This window comes from Phyllostomus discolor, chromosome 10, assembly GCF_004126475.2.
Source record: "Phyllostomus discolor isolate MPI-MPIP mPhyDis1 chromosome 10, mPhyDis1.pri.v3, whole genome shotgun sequence".
Classification (NCBI taxonomy): domain Eukaryota; kingdom Metazoa; phylum Chordata; class Mammalia; order Chiroptera; family Phyllostomidae; genus Phyllostomus; species Phyllostomus discolor.
The window spans coordinates 90915316-90935649 of NC_040912.2; the positions used below are offsets into that span (position 1 = coordinate 90915316).

The 20334-nt window shown below is 49.8% G+C and overlaps 2 protein-coding genes and 3 pseudogenes across 2 annotated transcripts in view; 3 read left to right on the plus strand and 2 right to left on the minus strand.

Moving 5' to 3' along the window:
* Positions 1-20334, plus strand: part of LOC114507421 (GTPase IMAP family member 8) — a 772814-nt gene that overhangs the window by 257403 nt on the left and 495077 nt on the right.
* The window catches only part of LOC114507465 (GTPase IMAP family member 4-like), a 658105-nt gene that overhangs the window by 80397 nt on the left and 557374 nt on the right, over positions 1-20334 (plus strand). The gene's annotated exons all lie outside the window — the stretch shown is intronic.
* LOC114507429 overlaps positions 1-20334 on the minus strand; it is a 359625-nt pseudogene that overhangs the window by 58109 nt on the left and 281182 nt on the right.
* LOC118497222 lies at positions 4081-6501 on the plus strand (annotated as a pseudogene).
* Positions 11366-16088, minus strand: LOC114507432 (annotated as a pseudogene).

Genomic DNA, 20334 nt, shown 5'->3' on the forward strand with positions numbered 1-20334 from the left:
GAAAAGTCCAGAAACAGAGCCTTGAGAAGGGCCCTGGGGTGTAGGGCTGGGCAGGTGCTCTTGCAGAGGGTGGCTGGTGCCCCATAAGGGCTTTTCTGTGTCACAAGGTCTGTCTCTGAACCTGGTGGCGAGAGGAGGGGCCGTGTCACCACCTGCAGAGCCTCTTCCTGTGACAATTGTTTATCTGGACCAGTTATAAAAAATAAATTGGAAGGAGCCTGGCAGCCCACGAGCTGTGACAGGAACCGTCACATTAAGAGGACAAAGAGCACATGGTGTCCTCACTGGTCTCTGGGTCCTCTTTGCAGCAGGTTTGCCGCCCTCTCCAGGACCTTTTCCTGTCACTGGGGATGTGGGTTGGGCTCAGAACCCCCCTTTCTTCTCAGTTCCTCACAGCCTCGCTCTGGAACTTTCGACTTCCGGGCAGCTCCTCTTTAATTGCATCCACCGGCTTCCTGCGCACCCACGGTGCACGCACATTCCCGGGGCTGCCCAGCACAGCGCCTGCATCAACTCTCCAGGTAAGGGGATGTGGGGGGGAAGTGTCCCAGCACCTTGAGGATCTGAGAGTCCGCAGCCTAGTCACAGCCCCTGATCTCACCCAGGTTCCCCTACTTCTGGGCTCACCCGTCAGTGAAAGGGAAGGATGGCAGTGGCGTTAGGGGCCACAGAGGGTTGACAGTGGGGGAAACAGGTGTGGGAAGCACTCGCCCGGTGCCCACAGCCCATCACACTCCACAGCTGTCTGCTTGTCTACACCTTAGCCCCCTGGGTCTTCATGGGGACTCGTGGGGTTTTGTGAAACTGGACAAACAGTCTCAATCTGCTTGATGGATGAGAAAACTCAGCCTCCCCAGATACAGGCGTAGGTCACTTTACCCTCTTAACTTCTTAACCCCACCCCTGGTAAGCTACATTTTCCACAGTATAGGTTGTCCATGACCTTGACCTTCTGAACCCACGGCATTCTTTCCCAAACACCCCACTCCTTCCCTCCCACACGATGTACGTCACAGCTGTATGGTAAACAGACTTATGTTCAAGGCTCAGGAGCAATCCCTTGGTCAGCTGAGCCATTTGTGAGAGACGTGCCCAGAAATCACAAGAATTGAACTACAAGACAAGGGACTCCAATATCAGGAAACATGGGGACTGGGGCAGAAGAGTGGAGGAGACACTTCATGAACAAAGCACACAAGAAACAGCTGGGTGTCCCTAAAACAGCACGAGCCTACTTTCTCCCCATGTGATAGAATAAGGTATCCTCAGGATAGAGTCAGGCTCATGGGATTTCAAAGTCGGGAGGTACATGATGTTCATTTCCTTCAACCGCCAGCCTGAAGTAGACCCTCCTACTGTCCCCGCCAACACTGTGTTAACCTCTGCTGTCCGCTGCCTGTTGGTCTCCCCTAATACCTGGCCCCACCTGAGAAAAGATTAGTAGAATTTTCCGTTTGGAGAGAGTCCACTTCCATTCTCTGTCTTCACGCTTTGGGCTGCCCCAGCGTGGACATGTCCCACATCCCTTCAGGCCTTCTCCTGGGCTTTATTCAGTCCTGTTAATATTTTGTGACTCAGTTTAGCATCTCCATCAATATCCTCTCTGACTCTTCCCGGACACTGGGTTACTGGTTCAAACCTGCCTGAAAGCCCGTTCTTCCGTGGGGCCCACGTCTACCCCTGCCACCTGGAGCATTCGGAAGGTGGCCCGGGAGAACCACTACACCGCGTCTCTGCAAATGTGACCCGAGTTAGACTGGCATTCTGTGACAGGCACCTTGCTCCACTTGGGTCACACTCACAGTCAAGTCAGAAAAACATCAGGTTTTTTGTTTTACACAGAACAGCTTCAACTCAAAGCAACTCCTGCCCGCAGCAGCTTTCTCTTTGAATCGTCTTTTCTTGGAAAAACGTCTCTGCCAGAGTTTTCAATAAAGTTGTCTGTTGTTTTCCAGGCAGGCTTCCAGCCTGTCAAGGTCACTTTATGTCCTGACCATGGATGGCTATGTCACATGTGAGGGTCTAAGAGGCTGTGGGCTTACTTGAAATAATCTTTTTTCTCTTGTGGCATCCAGGAGAATACCCAGGCAAAAGGAGCTGCTTTTCAGTCTTAGCTCCTTGGCAATTGTGTGACACTGGGTGGGCCATTTGTGGCTCAGTTTCCTGACATTTTAATTAAAATTTTAAAACTTATCTTAATTCAAGAGAACCATTAAAATAACGGGCATGAGAGAACTTAGAAAGTTACAAATGGACACACTAAAGATTAGTATGACAGCAAGATTCACCATCATCACCATCACCACTGTCATCATCGTCTTTACCACATGGTTAGATTGATTCCAACATATTTCTTGAGGTTTTCAAACTTCACAAAAGGTTATCTAAGGTAGTGAGGGAATTTGTGCGGGTTTAGCAAGAGACAGAGTATAATTTCCCAGCGACAAGGACCGTGTCAGGGAGAGGGGGTGAGGCAGAGCTCTTCGGTGGGCTTCGGGAAAGGAAGGGAGGGTACGTGGGAAGGGGAGGGAAGGAAAAACGAAAGGAAGAAAAGAAGGAAGGAGGGAAGCTGCCATAGTATATTATGATGATGTGAAAAAGGATGGTTTTCCGAAGTGGGGCCCAAAACTCCAGTAAGTGAAAGGAAAAACATGCAAACGTTATTTCTGTATAACAGAAGCCACCTGAATAGCAAACCAGCTATGAAAACTATTTTTGAGTTCAGTGGTAATTGGTGAAATCCAAGTGGAAGTCATCCTTATTTATGCTCATAAGAGTGATTTAAAAATTACAGGTTGAATATCAACAAGTTCAAGTGAAGGTCTGGGGAATTCTCACATGTGGCCGGTATCAGTGAGGATTAGCACAGTGCTCTCAGAGTCACGTGGGCAGCATCCAGTCAGGTGGGAGCTGACCATCAGGCATAAGCTGCTGTATGTGTGCCCAGAGACATACAGTATATGGGGATTCTTCTGCAGCAAGCGTATATTTGGAAACAGCTTAAAGCTGTGTTAATAAATAACCAGATTAAATGTTGCACAAATCATGTGTTTATGTGAAAGTTTCAAATGCAAAAACAGTACTAGGTGTTACCTATAGATGCATGTGTCAGTGTAAGCGGATATACACATCTGAGGAGGATAAATCAAACCCTCAGACAGTCTGTTGCATCTGAAGGGAAGAGGGAGGGAGAAAGGGCCTGGGGGTCAAACACCAGCCACGGGACTCCATGTGTAGTGCTTTAACTTCGCATCAAACAGAAGAGCTGCAGGAAAAATGCCAAAATACTGACATTTGTCCGTTTTTCATGGTAGGCTTTTGTTTTATAACTCGGTGTATTTCTTCACCTAAAAACTGTGTTTCATAACTACATAATATTGAAACAATAAATAAATGCAGTCTCATCTTAGGTAGAGATGGACATTGCCTACTTGTCTTTCCATCAGAGATGAGGAACACAATATTACATCTCACTGGAATGAGACATTTATGCAAACTGATGCCAGTGGTTGTTTACATCTCCTAGGTTACAAAACAATAGGGGACAATAGGGGATATGGGCCTCGGAGCCGGCCAGGAAAAACCGTTGATTAAACACTGAGGAAGAAGTGAGCTTCTCTAGAATTTAAAAAGATTAATAAAGACTTTATTTATTTATTTACTTTTTTTACTTATTTTTAGAGAGAGGGGAAGGGAGGCAGAAGGAGGTGGAAACATCAGTGTGTGAGAGAAGTGCTGACCCGCTGCCTCTCACACCTGGGCACTGAACCAACAACCCAGGCATGTGCCCTGACGGGGGATAGAACTGGGGACCTTTTGCTGTGTAATACAGTGCTGCCCATCTGAACCACACGGGTCAGGGTGGGTCTCCCTGGAATTTGTCCTGAATGTTGACTCTTTCTCTTTGGTCATGGCACCTCCTCCACTCCACTGACTGCTCAGGGGGCTGATGACAAAGTTGCTAGAGCAAGTGTCATTGGATGACATCCTTTTCCAGTTAGAGGGCATAATAAGTAAGTGATGTTTTAACACCTTTCCTGCTTCCTGTAAGATGATAAAACAAAGCAACCATGTGTGGTGTTGCAGCTCCTGGTTTGCTGGAAGTTATTTATAGATGTTTTCCAATACAACCTGAGTTAGGAAATTAGCCATGGAAATGGCTCCTCCATGGAGAATTAGTCTTAAGAGTCCCAACTGGAGGTGTCCTCAGGTCTTCCCAACTCCTATGTGGATACTTGCTTTTTATTCTTTTTCTGATTTTATTCCAGAAGAGAATGGAAAGACAGCTGAAGAGCAGATACGGAACTATGGCTGAAGGTAAGATAGCCTCCGAGTTCTCAAGAGGCTCCGGTCCCTCATCTCAAACACAGTGGCAGAAGCCCTGTATGTTAAACTGCAGAAGAAAAAGACAGGGCTCATTTGTTCTTTACCTCCCCCATCACCACACCCCCCCTCCCCACTGGCCCCCACAGTACGATGTTGTGCTGCATGGGAAATGTGGAAATGAAACTCCAGGTCAGACGGTGGAAGAGTTTTGAACTGAATTGTGAATGAAGTTTCTCCTTCCTTGTCCACCCTCAGCTGAAAAATGGAAAAGTTTCCCAGACTTAGTCATGGTGTTTGCTACCAAACATCCCAGAACACTTTGGAAAAGGAAGAATCAACCCAGAGCAGGAGAAAAAGAATAGATTCTAGGAGCCTACAATGAACTTGAAATTCAGTTGGGTTCACGAGAACTCGAGAGCTCCTTGTGTTCTCACCCTCCTTATCCCTTGAAGGTTTTAGCTCCTGGCTCTGAGTTCCCTCTCCAACACCACTTTTGTTACCTTCCTGTAGTTCACTCAGCCGAGTAGGTGATTTCTCCAAACCATGTACTTCTAGTGGTCTTATATTCCACTCCTCTGCAGCCGCCCATCCCGGCTCCTCTCCCGGACTTTGCCCTTGACCTTTCTGTTGTCTCAATTTCAAGCATCCAACCCCCGACCCAAAGAGCAGAGACCTGGGAGCCTCGGCTGGTCCTGGGTGGGAGGTCACATCTGACACTTCCATTCCTCCCAAGGTCTAGGTGAAGGTGTTGAGCACACTACACAGATATGACTGGGAGTTTGTGGGTGGAACACAGGTGGTAATATTTTCCCCTTTGTGACTTGTCTAATCTCACACTTATTCACCATGAAACTGGCATGGGTACCATCCTGAAAAAACACAGGGACCCCTTGTCTTTCAGAAAAACCCTTTTCCTTGGTCTTTATGAAGACTTGGAGCATACTTCTCAGTGTAGCTGATCTTACTCTTGGATGTGGCTGCCACACCATATGCCTTCCAAGATGGCCTTCCTATGACCAAGCACCTTCTAAAGTCATCGACATACCTTTGTATGTATTTAGATAGGACGGTTTTCCAGGAACAAATGTCCATGTTTTTTATGTGATACCATGAGGGTCCATGACCAGAACATCTTAAGCATCACTAGCTTAGCAAGACACAATTTTTCTTTCAGGCAGAGTAAAAGATGACCTGTCAGAATCATCCTCCTCACTGAGGCTCATCCTGGTGGGCAGATCCGGCTGCAGAAAAAGTGCCACTGGGAACAGCATCCTGTGCCAGCCCAAGTTTGAGTCCAGGGTGTCCTCCCAGGCAGTGACCAGGACATGCCAGGAGGGCACCGTCACATGGAACGGGAGGAACATCCTGGTGGTTGACACGTCAGTGGCTTTGCCTCCATCTTTGAGGCAAAGGCCCAGAACCAAGAGATGTACAAGGACATTGGGGACTGCTACCTGCTCTCGGCCCCAGGGCCCCACGTGCTGCTACTGGTGACGCAGCTGGGCCGCTTCACTGCCCAGGACACGGTGGCAGTGAGGAGGGTGAAGGAGGTCTTCGGGGCAGGCGCCATGCGACACATGGTGGTCCTCTTCACCCACAAGGAAGACCTGGGGGACGAGTCCTTGAAAGAGTACGTAGCCAACACAGACAACCTCAGCCTGAAGACCCTAGTCCACAAGTGCAGGGGCAGGTACTGTGGCTTCAACAACCGGGCCACCAGGGAGGAGCAGAGGGAGCAGCTGGCGGAGCTGATGGCTGTGGTGGAGAAGCTGGAGGAGGAGCTTGAAGGTGCCTCTTACAGCAACGGCCTCTTCTTCCACACACAGGAGCACAAGAGAAACAGGGGCAGCACCTCTGGAAAGGAGTACAAGCGCTACCTGGCCCAGATGGAAGACCAGGTTGAAAAGCAAAAGCGAGACCTGAAGGAGGTGGAGAGTCACGGGCTGTCCAAGGCACTCTGCAGGGTGAAAAAGTGGATCTGGTCTCACATTGGGTTATCTGCATTTATTGCGATGTGCCTTTTGATTTTTCTTGCTGTTCTAATTAACTGGGATATTACTTGTTCACACTAAGCATTTCCAACTGACTCCTACGATTGGTTTTTTGTTTCCAGACTCGCCATCTCTATGTTTGTAAGATACTTGATTTGCTTTTTACTTAGTGTCAGGTTCAATTTCTAGTCCTTGTATCAGGCATGCCCAAGTTAACATTAGAAGCTGGTAAGGGAATTCCTTCTTTTATTCGGAAACACACTCTGGTTTCATCGCAGGCTGTTAGGGATGACACCCATCACCAGCCCCACCCGAGAGAGGGTGACGTGGGCGTTCTGGGGGGAATTCTGGAGGCATGGAGGGGTGAGGGGAAGGGAGGAAGGGACCTGGACACTCGAGGAGAGGAAAGGGGTCCCAGGTGGGGTGGGGTGCTGCCTTGGGGAAAGCAGAGTCAGTGGCTGGGAAAAGCAGAAGCTGGAATTTCACAGAGCAGGGCCAGACAGTGGCTGCTTCAGGCCAAGCAGGCCGAAGGCTCTCAGTCACGTGCAGAGGAAAAGGTGTCTGGACAGAGTGGGAGGAATGTGCGAGGCTGCGATCCCGTCAGACTTTCTGAACACTGAAATCTGAATTCCACGTCACTTTCATTCATGATGATGAAACGTTATTCTTCTTTACATTTCTTCATCCTTGAAAAAATGTGAAAGCCCTTCCTTCTTAGCTCACAGGCTGCATACACCGGCGGCAATCCGGATGTGGTCCCAGCCACGTGGCGCAGTAAATATCCCATGGTCGCTGGAGCTGTGTTCTAAGGCAACCTCTAGCCCCAAAGTGGGCACCATCCTGTGTGATGTTGGGACCCTGGGGAAGGAGGGATGTTCCCCATTTTCATGGTAGCAAAGGGAAGAGGGCAGACACCGGGGTGACATCTGAGCGGAAGTCCTAAAGTCACTGACAATGGGAAGTCAGATGAAGGCCTGTGTGGCCCCTCCCCCAACCACGCCTCCTTTTGGTGGTGGCCCCGCCCCCTCCTGTACTCCTGTGTACCCTCTACAGGAGACCTGCAGCCATCCCAGGCAGCCTGCCACCAAGTGGGCAAGTGGTGACACCTGGGGTGAGTCTTAGGACCTCACTTGGGCCACCCAGGTGTCATTCTCCAAACCTCTATTGGCGACAGAGGTTTCGCCCAGATGTAGCACATGACTGATCCCAAATACCACAAGGAGGGTGACTGACGTACCAGCTCCTCAAACCCTGAGGCCACCCTGAGGTCTCCGAGTTCTCTGACCAAGGACCACCTCCTCCATGCAGCGCTCCCAGACTGTCCGACCTGGCTAGGTCTCTCCCCTCCAGGACGGAGGGAGGCCACGATCAAGGGCAGGAATGGGAATCACACACGGGGAGGGGTGCGGGGGTGGGGGCCGGTGGGCCAGGGTCTGTGCGTCACCTTCAGGACTGGGGGGCAGGAAGTCCGCGGAGGCTTCCAGCAGGTGAGCAGTTTCAGAACATTGCGCTGTGGCAGTGCTGTGGTGGCTGAACTGTAAACCTGTAAGCCTGGGGGAGGGGAGAACGTTTACAAGGAAAGAATTCCATCTTGGGATTAGGGTCTGCGCCCTAGCAAAGTGAATGGGGACGTAAACAGGAGACACTGGAGGCAGGGAGAGGGGATCGAGGGAGGGGGGCAGTGAAATCAACAAACATGGTTGGTGATGGAACCAGGTTTCTACGCTGGGCCACCCTGTGACATGTGGCTCTCTTCAACTGCCCTGAGTTCTCAGAGGAAGGGCAGGCTGAGCAGAGGAGGGTGAGGACTGGGATGGGTATGTGCCGGCTCTGGCGCCCTCAGAGACATGGTATCCAGTCCTCCAGTAGACAATGGGTGACTTCATTCTCCCTCCTGGGAAGGGGACCAGGCATAAGTTGGGCCCAAGAAAGTACTGGGGAGCCTGGCTGGTGTGGCTTAGTGCATTGAGTGCTGGCCTGCAAACCAAAGGGTCACTGGTTCAATTTCCAGTCAGGACACATGCCTGGGTTGCAGGCCAGGTCCCCAGTAGGGGGAGCGCAAGAGGCAACCACATATTGGTCTTCCTCTCTGTCTCTTTCTCCCCCACTTTCCCTGTCTAAAATAATTAAGTAAAATCTTTTTTAACAAAGTTTTCAAAATATATTGTCAAAGATTGATCAAAGTTTATAAGATTTCATTTTTTAAAACGTTTTAGATACATTGGGTAAAAAGAGACACCTTCCAGCCTCTCAAGTGAAGGCTCCCCAGATGAGGTCAAGTTAAAGGAGTTCGTGGTCACCAAGCCCTTATTTTATGAAATGTTAAAGGGACTTATATTAAAAAAAGAAGATCAAAACTATGAGCAATAAAATGACAAGAAACTCACAACTGTCAACAACTGAACCTAAAAATACAAAAACAGAAACAGGCTAAGCTAACAACTAGTAAAGGAACAGTATCACAGAAGTGTACATCACATGGAGGGTTATTAGTGGGACGGGGAAAGGGAGAGAATGGGGGAAAAGGTACAGGGAATAAGAAGCATGATTGGTAGGTACAAAATAGACAGGGGGAGCCCTGGTTGGTGCGGCTCAGGGGATGAAGCACTGGCCTGTGGACCGAAAGGTGACCAGTGATTCCTGGTTGGGGCTTGTGCCTAGCTTATGGGCCAGGTCACCAAGTACTGCATGTGCACGAGAGCAATGTTTCTCTCTTGGTCTTTCTCCCTGAATCCCCACTCTCTGAATATAAATAAAATCTTTAAAAAAATAGCCAGGGGGAGGCCAGGAGTAGTATAGGAAGTGGAGAAGCCAAAGAACTTACATATCTGACTCATGCACATGAACTAAGGGGGGGGGGGTAATGCTGGAGGGATGGGGCACTGGGCAGAGGGTGATAAAGGCGGAAAAAGAATGGGACAACTGTAATTGAATCATCAATATAATATACTTAAAAAAGAAAGTATATGTAATAGTTTTGAATATTTTTAGTTGACTTCAATGGGATGGTTAATAACCTAGATACCTGAAAGGGAAGTTTATTGTTTATTTGTTTGGTTAGTATGTCCCCCAGAGTTTGTTTCCATTTCCTGAATTAATGGCTCCCATTGGGGTATGTGTTCTGTGATCCGTGTCTCCTCCATGTCTCTTTCAGGTGTCTGCTGTCCCTGATTGCCTTTTGCTGTTTGAGAACAAATCCTCAGAGAGGGGACCTGGGCGTCAGGGATGGGGTTGGCCTGCAGGCTGTCCCCAAGGGGACAGAGCAGGACAGGCTGGTAGGCCAGAAAGCAGAGGTGATCCTTTGGAGCCAGGTCTCAGCTTTAGGGAGGACCCTCTTCCTGTGCTGGGATCTGACTGAGGGGGAGGGGAGGGGGCCAGGGATCTGCTGTCTCATTTCCCACCTTCTTCTCACTCCCACCGCCAGCCCAGGCTCCTCAAAGCACTGCAGCGACATTTCCGGACACGACCTCACTGGGGTGCTCAGGTACGCCCCTGTAGTCACTTCAGCCTCAGCCTCTCTGGGATGGGGTGACTGGACAGTCACCCTAGTTCATCCTCATCTCTGTCTTCCTTCCAGAGATGGGTTGAGACCTCTCATCACCAAGGCTCAGACTCCTGTCTGGGAGAAGACCCTGAGAGAGGGACTGACAGCGGTGGTCGACCCCAGACACCCTAGGACTGGGGTTGATGGGTGTGAAGATAGTTGTGTGGTCTCTTCATCATGTCATTTCCAGCGCAGTGGTGGAGACCTGTTTGTGTGCGTGAGAAGGTGAGACCTGTGTCAGAAGTGTCAAATTGTCAAAAAAACAGGAAATGTTTATGAGATCGAAAACTGTTGAGACCACAACTGCAAAGCCTTTGAGGTTTTGAGCTGGAAGAGGTGCAGAAATAGCAAGGGCAGTAGCTCAGCAGGTCAGAGTGGCGGCCTGAACACCAGGGGGTTGTGGGTGATGAGTGATGGATGTTTCTCACGTTGAGGTTTCTCTCTCTCGCCCCCTTCCTCTCTCTCTAAAATCAATAAATATATCCCTGGGTGGGGCTTAAATAAAATATGTGCAAAAGAAAGACCCCATCTGCAGACAGGAACAGACACAAATTCACATTGTAAAAGGGCAGCGAACACGAGCCTGTGTGACAGCTTGCTGCCTTTCTTACAGTCAGGCCACCACAACCGAGTCTCCCGGGTACAGCCAGTGGTGCCGGGATACCTGCCACTTCCCAGCCCTCTTGTATGTTAATTTACATAAAACTCAGTACTCTCTTTCACAGATTCAATGGTCAGTTTTGTAGACATATTTCTACCACGTTTTCCTATTTCCCATTACCGTGCATATATGTATACATGTTGTGCTGTGTATTCATTTTATTTTATGTTTTATTTTAATTCTTACCTTTGATCCTCTTCAGCCTTTTCTTTCTACCCACAGTCTGGAAATCACCAGTCCATACCCTGAATCTAACAGCTTGGTTTTTTTGTTTGTTTGTTTTAGATTCCACATATAAGAGAGATCACACAAAATTTGTGTTTCTCTGTCCTGCCTTTTTCTCAGAAGTTGCCCTTGAGGCCATCCTTGTTGCAAATGGCAAGATTTATAGCTGAACACGGTTCCGTATATATCAGAGTTTCTTTTTTTTTTTTTTTAAAGATTTTATTTATTTTTAGAGAGGGAAGGGAGGGAGGGAGAGAGAGAAACATCAATGTGCAGTTGCTGGGGGTTATGGCCTGCAACACAGGAATGTACCCTGGCTGGGAATCGAACCTGGGACACTTTGGTTCCCAGCCCGCACTCAATCCACTGAGCTATGCCAGTCAGGGCTTATATCAGAGTTTCTTTACCCATTCCTCCTGCATGGACACGAAGGTGGTTTCCACGTCTTGGCCATTATAAACAACGCTGCAACGAACACGGAAGTGCAGGTATCTTTCCAAGTTCGAGTCCTTGTTTTCTGCAGCTAAGGATCCAGTGGTGGGATCACTGGATCATATGGTACTTCTTTCTTTCTATAATTGTTTTAAATCCTCGGCCAAGGACACATTCTCATTGCTTTCAGACAGAAGGGGAAGGAGAGTGGAAGGGACGGGTAGAAACACTGACGTGAGAGAGAACCACGAAGCAAGTGTCGGGTCTCCTGGGGACAAGGGGATGCCCGGTCTCGCACCTGGAAGCCCACAAGGCTGAAGGTGCGGAGCAGAGCGGCTCGGTCATCTCGGTTCTTGTGGAAGCAGATGAGGACGAGGCCGACCTGCAGCCGCTCCACAGCAAACTCGGGAAGAACTGCGGAATCACGGTCCTTGCAGCCCTGCGGCAGAGCACCGCCTGGGACCTCGGTGCAGAGCAGCTGCAGCTCGGCCCTGCTCTCCAGTTCACGTGTTTGGCGTCTGGGAGCCTGGTCTGGACGTTGTGAGTTTCCGCCTTGTTATTAGACGTTGGTTCCTCTGTTACATTCAGGCTGTCATCAGAGTAAAATGAATTGGCCGAAAGTCTGTGGTCGCTCTGACTCCTCCCTCGCCCGCCTGGGGTCTTCGGGGCTGGGTGAGGGACACCAGGAGCACCACTGAGGCCCTGGGCCCCGGGCACCGCGGCGGTTGAGAGAGGCCCTGAACCTTGCACTGCTGTGTCCACCAGGGCTGTGCAGCCTGGGAGCGGCGCCGTGCGGCTGGCGTGGGCGGGGCGCCAGGCTGGTTTCCCGCCTTTTCTCTGGGGAAGCGGTGGCTGCTGAGGAGCCGCTGCAGGGAGGACTCCCCATCCCGCTGCTGGGGAGCGAAACCAGGGAAACCTCTGCTGGCCCAGCCGGACTGCGGCCGCTGCTAGCCGTTCGCAAACTCGAATTGAATCTTTGGAAATGAGTTCTGTGAGTTCTTTGCGTAGTCGGGATATTGGCTTCTGATCTATCTGATGAGCTCAGTGATTTTGTAAGTGTGTTCTCCCATTCAGACGGTTGACTTTTCACTTTATTGGTGGTTTCCTTTGCTCTGCAGAAGCTCTGTAGGTAGGTGTGGTCCCACTTGTTTATTTGCTTTTGCTTTTGGTGTCAGATTCAAAAAATCATCACCAAACCGGGTCTAGGAGCTTATAGCCCAGGTTTTCTTCTAGGGGTTTCAGGCTCAGGTCTTATGTTCTTTGAGTTTTACTCCATTTCGAGTTCAGTTTTGTGTGTGGTGTAGGACAGTGGTCGGCTTCTATTCTTTTGCCTGTGACCGTCCAGTTCTCCCAACACCTTTTATTGAAGAGTCTGTTCTCTTCCCACCGTGTGTTCCTGGCTTCCTTGTTGTAAATGAATTGACCATATAGGACTGTTTATTTCTGGGATCTTTTCTCCCAATGATCTATGTATCTGTTTCTATGCCAATGCCACACTGCTTTAATATTCATAGTTTTGCAATACAGTTTGAAATCAGAAGGCACGATCCCTCCAGCTCTGGTCTTTCTCAATTTTGCTTTGGCTACACAGGGGCTTCTGTGGCTCCATACCAACGTTAGGATTCTTTGCTCTATTTCTGTGAAAAATACTTTCTGTGACTATAGTTTTGTCTCTCCCAGAATTTTGAATTATTGTAGTCTACCAGACACGGTCACTTGTGGTTGGTGCCTTTCACTTAGCATCCCCTGTAAGGTTCACCCACGCTGTGGCACGTAAGGTGTTTTGTTCTTTGTCATTGCTGACTAGATTCCACACTGTGGGTGTCAGATTCCTAGGGCTGCTGTAACAATAGACCGCCAGGTGGGTGACTTAAACCTATTGTGAGAACCCTATTGTCTCACAGTTCTGGAGGCACCAAGTCCTGACCCGAGGTGTCCTCAGGCCCACGCTCTCACTGGGGCTCTGGGAGACAGTCTGTTCTCAGCTCCTTTCTTTGTCATGACTCCTGGTGTTGCCGGGAACCCTCGGGGCTCACTGGCTCCACACCCATCGCTCAGGTCTCTGCCTCTGTTGTCACATGGCATTCTCCTCTTCTTGTGGGACACCGGTCATATCAGATAAGGGACCAGCCAGCTCCAGTACGACCTCATCTTAACTACTGACTTCTCCAAAGGGCCTGTTTTCAAATGAGGGCACATCTGGCCCCCCAGTACATTCAGTAAAAGGGGGAGAGAACACATACTGAAGGTTCAGGTGTTAAAGCTTCAACAGACTTTTTGGGGGAAGAGTTTAACCCACAACAGTTTGGATATGCTGGAATTTGATTGTTCCTTCACCAATGAAGAACATTTGGGTGTTTCTGGTGTGGGCCATTATAAATATTTTAATAAGGAGGCATTCACACACACGTCTGTGTTTGTTGTTTCTCTTGAGAAAAGCCCTAGTGGTGGGAGAGCTGGTTTGTCTGCTTCACTGGGAGAGACCCTGTTGATTCCCCCGAGCCCAGCAGCAGTTTCCTTGCAGGGTGGCTGTCTGGGACACGTGCCCCCAGCACTCAGCACTGGCAGTGTCTGCACCTGCAGTCTGGCTGACGGGTCTGCAGCGGGAGCTTGTTAGGGATTTACCGTGCACGTCCTCGAAGTCTGGTCTCGTTGGGCATTTATTCGTGTGCTTGTCGGCCACTTGTGATTCTTCTTTTCATTAACATCATTTGCCTGTTTTATTTTTGGGTTTGTTTGTTGTATTATTATCACTATTATTTTATTACTGTGTATGAATTCTGTCTATGTTCTGGATACATGTGTACGTCAGATATGCTTGGCAAATAGTTTCTCCCAGCTTGTGGTTTGTGTTTTCATTTTCTTCAGTGTGTCTTTAGCAGAACAAAGGTGTTAAATTTGATGTCCATGTTTTCAGCTTTTTCTTTATGTATTACACTCTTGTCCTACTTAAGGAATCTTTGTTGAACTCAGTATCACCCAGATTTTCCTTTGTGTATACTCCTCTTCAAGTAGAACTGTGTCAGCTCTTACATGCAGGTGTCAATCCATCTTGATATAATTTTTTGGACAGTGCCAACTCTTTATTTTTCTTAACCTACCTTTTTTCATGTTAAACACTCTTACACTGAATGACACAAAAGGAAACTTTAATTACAATAGTCACACAGAAGCTTGCATCCAGTGTTAATGAAAAGAAGAGGACGAGAACGAAATCCCTCAAGAGGCTCCCACGTCACACTCCTGTTCTGGGAGCTGGCCCCTGGTGGCTCTCAGTGAGTCCTGGGTCCTCTGCTGCTTTCTGTGTGACCCCTCCCGACAGCACAGGCCCTCCTCACCTGTTGACCCCGAGACAGTGGTGACCTGTCGCACTCCTGACTGCAGCAGTAAGAGCGGGGCTGAGACTGTGGAGGGCCTGGTCACAAACATCACGACACAAACACTTTAAGGAGCAACTGCAACACTTGAAATTCTCGTTGGAGAAATGGGTCCGGATTCTCACATTTCCAAAGTATCATCATGCAATTGTGCAAGTTAAAACATCATTTGTGTTTGCCATGTCTCAGAGTCCACACCTCAGAATACTGCCACGGAGAAACAAAGAGATCACTTTTACTTCCAATGCACAGAAGACATGCAGTGTCAGCAGTGTGTGACGGTGCCACCTGCACCCCAGCTTCCTGCTGTGCCAACTCCCACTCTTCTGTGAGTGGGCAATGTCAAGGGTAGCATCACAAAGGTGGTTTTTTGGACATTATGCAGGTATTTGGCACATCACCTCTGCTTAATTAAAAAGGATGCCATGAAATCCATCAGAGGAATGATTCAACTCTGGATGCCGCAGACTCAGCTAGGGAGCCTCGTTGCAGCAACCACTCACATGACCCCACTGCGGGTCTGGCCTGGTCACAGCGACCACCCTCACTAGCTGTAGGGGACAGCTCTGTGGGCTCCCTGGGCTCCCCAAGCCCTGCAGGCCCCTGAAGGCCCCCAGAGGCTCCGCAGGCTCCACAGCACAGCCTCGGAGGAAAAGAAGGCTTTTTGTTGTGCGATTTGGAGGAGACCCTGGCCAGCTCTTCCCACAAAACCATGACACTGAAGAATCCCTGGGCTGGGAGCTTGTCTTTCCAACTCTCTGGGGACTCATAAGTTTGGGCATGAAGCAGTCACTTAGTTCAAATATTTTTCACCAGTTATGTGACAACCCCAAAGAAATAATCCCCGTGTTCCTCTTAGTGGTTTTGCAAATATCAGCCCCACGGGGCACTGCCAGGTGTATGTATGGATGAGGCTGGCTCCTCTGAGCAGGGTACCCACCTCCAGCAAGGTGGGTCCTGCTGGGCTAGCTGAAATTTTCAGTAGATGGTGCTTCACTCCCATGAAGATGCTGCAGGTCGCTGCCTTCTCCTTCACCCTCAAAAACCCTTTCCCACCAACTGTGATGGCGCATCTTCCCATAGTTTAGGGGGGCCTAGACTCACCCAAGGGCTTGCATGAGGCTGTCTCCTGCCCTTTGCAGTGGTGACGAGGTGGGATCAGCTCAGCCCACCAGCTTATGAGGGGAGAAAACCTCAAAACTAAAATAACATCCAACCACAACATCTAGTTTGTCTACACCCAGCTCAGGAGTAGCGTTTATAAAGTGTCAGTAATTTTTACATGATTTTTCTCCTTTTCACTGTGTGCTGATCATTTATAGCAGTGCCAGCAGAGGGCCCACTCCCGGGGCACATGTTTCGTACACTCGCGGTCCACCATTGGCACTGACCGGATTTCCAGCCCTCTGAGAGGAGACCAACTGTGTGAGCTCTTGAAGGTGCACCACACCCACGGCTCACCTCGCACTCTGGCACTCAGCTTCAGCCACATTAGCGCTGCACATCCCACAGCGCTGAGCAGGGGTGTCCATCCCGCCCACCCAGGGGCCAGTCTCCAGGAGCTCTCCTCTGTCTCGTGCAGAGGTTCAGGCAGGGTCATTGTTTAGTCTGAATAAAATTCAAGTCTATACATAGTGGCTGGAAAGAATTTTTTTAAAAACTCCTAAGTCTTGTTAAATAACATTTGTGGAATAATCTTGTATGGTTACATTCAGCAGGAAATACTCTTATTTTAATGTCTGTTTGTTAGAATACTTAATGAAAAATGTATGCATCTCAGAAGAAAATAGTCTATATTTGACTGCATTATAAACGGCGAGCTCTAGCACCTGTGGTCTCAGAGGCCGCACTCCCGGGAGCGTTCCCCTGCAGGTAAAGAGGGAGAAGTCTCGGCCTCCATCAGCACAGGTCCTTGCAAACTCACCTCCCACCAACAGGGAGTGTTGGGTCCTTGTGCCCTTGCTGAGGTTCAGGGAGGGGCCCATCGATGCCAGGTGGCCTGAGGGGGACCCAGGGGCTGTGTGGGTTCTTAGGCCTCTGACCAGCTCCCGGGAACAAAACAACAGCAGGGAACACAGTTATGGTAACAAGTCAGGGGGCATCAAAGTTTATTTTCGTTCTATTCATGATATGCTATGACTTCATCTTACACAATAGCCAGTGAGACTGCAGTGAGGAATAGGTTGGAGGGGTGAGAAAGGATGACCCCACCCCCGTTGGTGAGGGAGGTGCTCTACAGGAACTCCGGGGAAAGGTCCCCGCCTGCTCGGCCACACCTGCCCAGAATGGAGTTTCCTTCCTGTGGAGCTGAAGGTGTGCTGGGGAAGGGGGGAAGGAAGTCATGGCTCAGGTCTACTTTTAGAGACTTTAACTGAAGAAGTTCCCCAGCTGTGGTTGTCCCACCGGTAGGCAGTCTGCAGGATGCCTCATGTGCTGTCTGGCGGAGGAAGCCCCGTCAGTGGTTTCAGACTAAATGTGGCAGCGAGCAGGCTCCCTCCCCATCCTTCCCACTGAGTGCAGGGATTTGGTGTTGCTTGGCTTCCCCTTCTAGTTGTCCTGTTGTGGCATTGAATGAAATATTGCTAAGTGGGAACCTTGGGGACAACTGCCATTGTCTTCCAGATTGCCACCCTCATCTGGAGCCCTTGGCCGTCCACCTGATGCAGACGTTGCACCTGCAGAGGATCAGAGACATGTTGGTGTCTCCTTGTGTTTCCACAGAGTCCTCTGTGGTCGTGCACAGCTGGGACACCAGTCCTCTGTTTTGATTTTCAAGTGATGCTGCTTCTTGACCATCAACATTAGAAAACTTGAGGGTGCTCAGTTGCTTATTTACCATTCAGCTCTGAGAGCTTCGTTGTTGGAGGTTGAATGTCAGCAACGTCCAGGAGCACCTGCGCCAACGTGGGGCAGGGGGCACACTCTCAGGCTCCCGTCAGAGCCCAAGTGCTCAGGGTCCTGCCTGCTCCACAGAAGGACCCAGTGTGGGCAGGAGACTCCTGGGAGAACTCCCTCGGCCCATCCTCAAGCAGCTGCAGCCTGGGAGGGTTTGGGAGGATCCCAAACACAGGTCAGTGTGGTGTCCACAGGGAGGGCTCTTCTTGGCCCAGTCTGTCTCCTCTCACCCCTCCGAACACACAGCACAGGTATAAATATAGGGCATGAGCCCTGTCACCGAGCCTCTGTAGCCTGTGCTGTGACCACAACTCTAAGTGACAAATCAAACAGCATGGGGAGGAGGTGAGGCAGGAAAGGGCTGCAGCTGAGGCAGGTCGGACGCTTTCCTGTGCACAAGTGAATTCACAAGAAACCACCCTGGAGCTAGTTTCTTGGAAAAAGAAGGGACTATGAGAAACAACAAAAGTTTTTCTGCTGTATATGCTGCAATATACATTAAAAGTGTTCCTTTATTCATTGTTACAGTTGTATTTATAGTGTTTGTCATTAGTAATAAAGCACTTTAGAACATCTGTTTCACTCAGGCCAGGTAGCTCAGTTGTTTGGAGCATCAGCCCTGTGCGTCAAGGTTGTGGGTTCTACCTGATGTCAGGGCGCATACAAGTCACCCAGCAAATGCATGGATACATGGAGCAACAAATGGATGCTTATTTCTCTATCCTTCCCTCTCAAACCAATAAATAAAAATTTAGAAATCAAAAAATAAAAATGTAGAGATATAACATGTGTTTATAGTAGTATTGGACTAAAGCAACTAAAGATGTCATAATAGACTGAAAAAGAATCTCATATGTCAGAAATTGTGGAAACCATTGAAAATCCCAGAAAGAGGGCAAGTGCCTAATGCTACCAGATGGATGGGCCGCCTCTGAATTCTCCCCCAGTGCCTGTTCTAAGCAGCCCCTCCCTCTGCCCCTGGGATCTCAGGGTGGTGAAGATTCAGGGCGGGTCCACACACACTTGTGGGTTCTGGTGGGAGGGAAGGACTGACTTTGGCTGATGAGAGAGGAAGGTACCTGAGCTTTGGCTGAGGTGGCAGGAACCAGGGGAAGCTCACCTACATCCCTGCTTCTTGCTTTCTTGGCAGCTGGTGCCAAGTGGTGAATGCACAGTGACTGAACCTGTCACTCTCTGTGACTCTTCCTCCCTCTGATGACCCTGGGACTCAAAACATGGGACAATGGGGCCCATAGTAATACTGCTCCCTCACACCAGAGCCCTGAGGCCAAGAGTCCCAGGATGGGTTCCTCCACCTGGGATCACTGGAGGACCCTGTTTGTTATTTCAGGTTTCTCACTACAACCAACCGCCATCTGAGCAGAAGTGAGGGTGTGGGGCCAGGGCTCAGGATTTGCACCCCTGGGAGGGTCTGGGCCCTTGTCCTCATGGGGCAGGGAGCAGACATTGTCATGTGATGTCACTCCCTGGGAGGCATGGGACTTAGTGATCTGACACCCCCTGTCTTCCTTCTGTAAAGACACCTGGGCTCGGAGGGGAGTGGTTGTGCCCAAAGCCTCAGATCCTGAGAGTGGCTGGTCAGAGCCTCTCACCTCTCCTGACTGCAGTTCACGGGTTAATGGCAGACACCTGCGCTGATGTGCTCATAGGACAGGTGGCTCTGAAGCCCAGGGAACAAAGCAGTGTCACTGGGCTAAGGGAAGGGGACGCATTGTCAGACACTTTTGTCATCCTGTGCTGTCAGCTGAGGCTGGTGTCTCCTGAGTGTTTCAATGCATGAAAGCTCGTGTTGTCTTGTTTTGTAAGGGATAGTGCCCTCCTCTGTGTTTTAGATAAAACTCTTTATTCTTTTTATAAAATTAAATTTACTGGGGTGATACTGCTTAATAATTTTATATAGATTGTGAGTATAGTACTCTCTGACACATCATCTGTGTATTGCACTGTGTGCCCGCCACCCACAGTCAGCTCCCCTTCTGTCACCACACATTTGGCCCCTTTACCCTTTATGTCTCCCTCCTTCCCACAGATGAGCACCCCACTGTGGTCCATGTCTGTGGGATTTGGTCCGACTCCTTCCTGCTGGTGGGCCTGGAGCTGCTGTCACGCAGAGGGGGTCTCAGGACTTGCTGAGCCCATAGCAGCCTGGTTGGCGGCCCATACACGTAAGAGTTCAAGAACCACTCAGTTACTCTGTGTCTCTCAAAACAAAAGGTTTTGGTTTTGTTTTCATGTTGTATAAACTGAGGACAACCATGAACTTCCTCTGTAAGGGGCCTGAGGTCAGAAAGGGAAACAGTAAAGAGGATGTGGTGGGAGAAGCTTGGGCAGCGAGCACAGGGTCAGGCAGAGTTCAAGGCCTTTCTGAGAAAACCAGCAGTTCTTGGTCCCCAGGCCCCCAGGTCCTCCTGGTCCAGGTGTGTGGGTGCCACTGGGAGGGACATCCTTGAGTCACTGCACAGTCATATGGAGAGGGGGTCCCTGGGTGTGCCAAGGATGGAACAGGAGGAGGCAGGAGAGACAGGGAGGAAAGGAGGAAGGTGTTGTATGGGATTCTGAGGGCAGGTGAAACACTGTCCCACACGCTGTGTCCCTGAAAGCTGCAGAAACTTCTGGTCCCACAGGCCTAGGCATCCCACAGGAAAAGATCAGCCAAGCCCCAGTAGCTCTGAAGGCTCCTCATAGGCTCCTTCCTGGCTGGCGCCCAGCTTCTCAGGACAGCTGGAAGTCCTTGGAGGTCCTTGGCTGGAGGCTGCAAGGATCGAACCTCTTGCCTTTTGCACTTCACAAGGAGGAACCAGGCTGCAGCCCCACACTGAGCTTGGACACCCCTCAGCCAAATATCTAGTTCATCGCTTACAA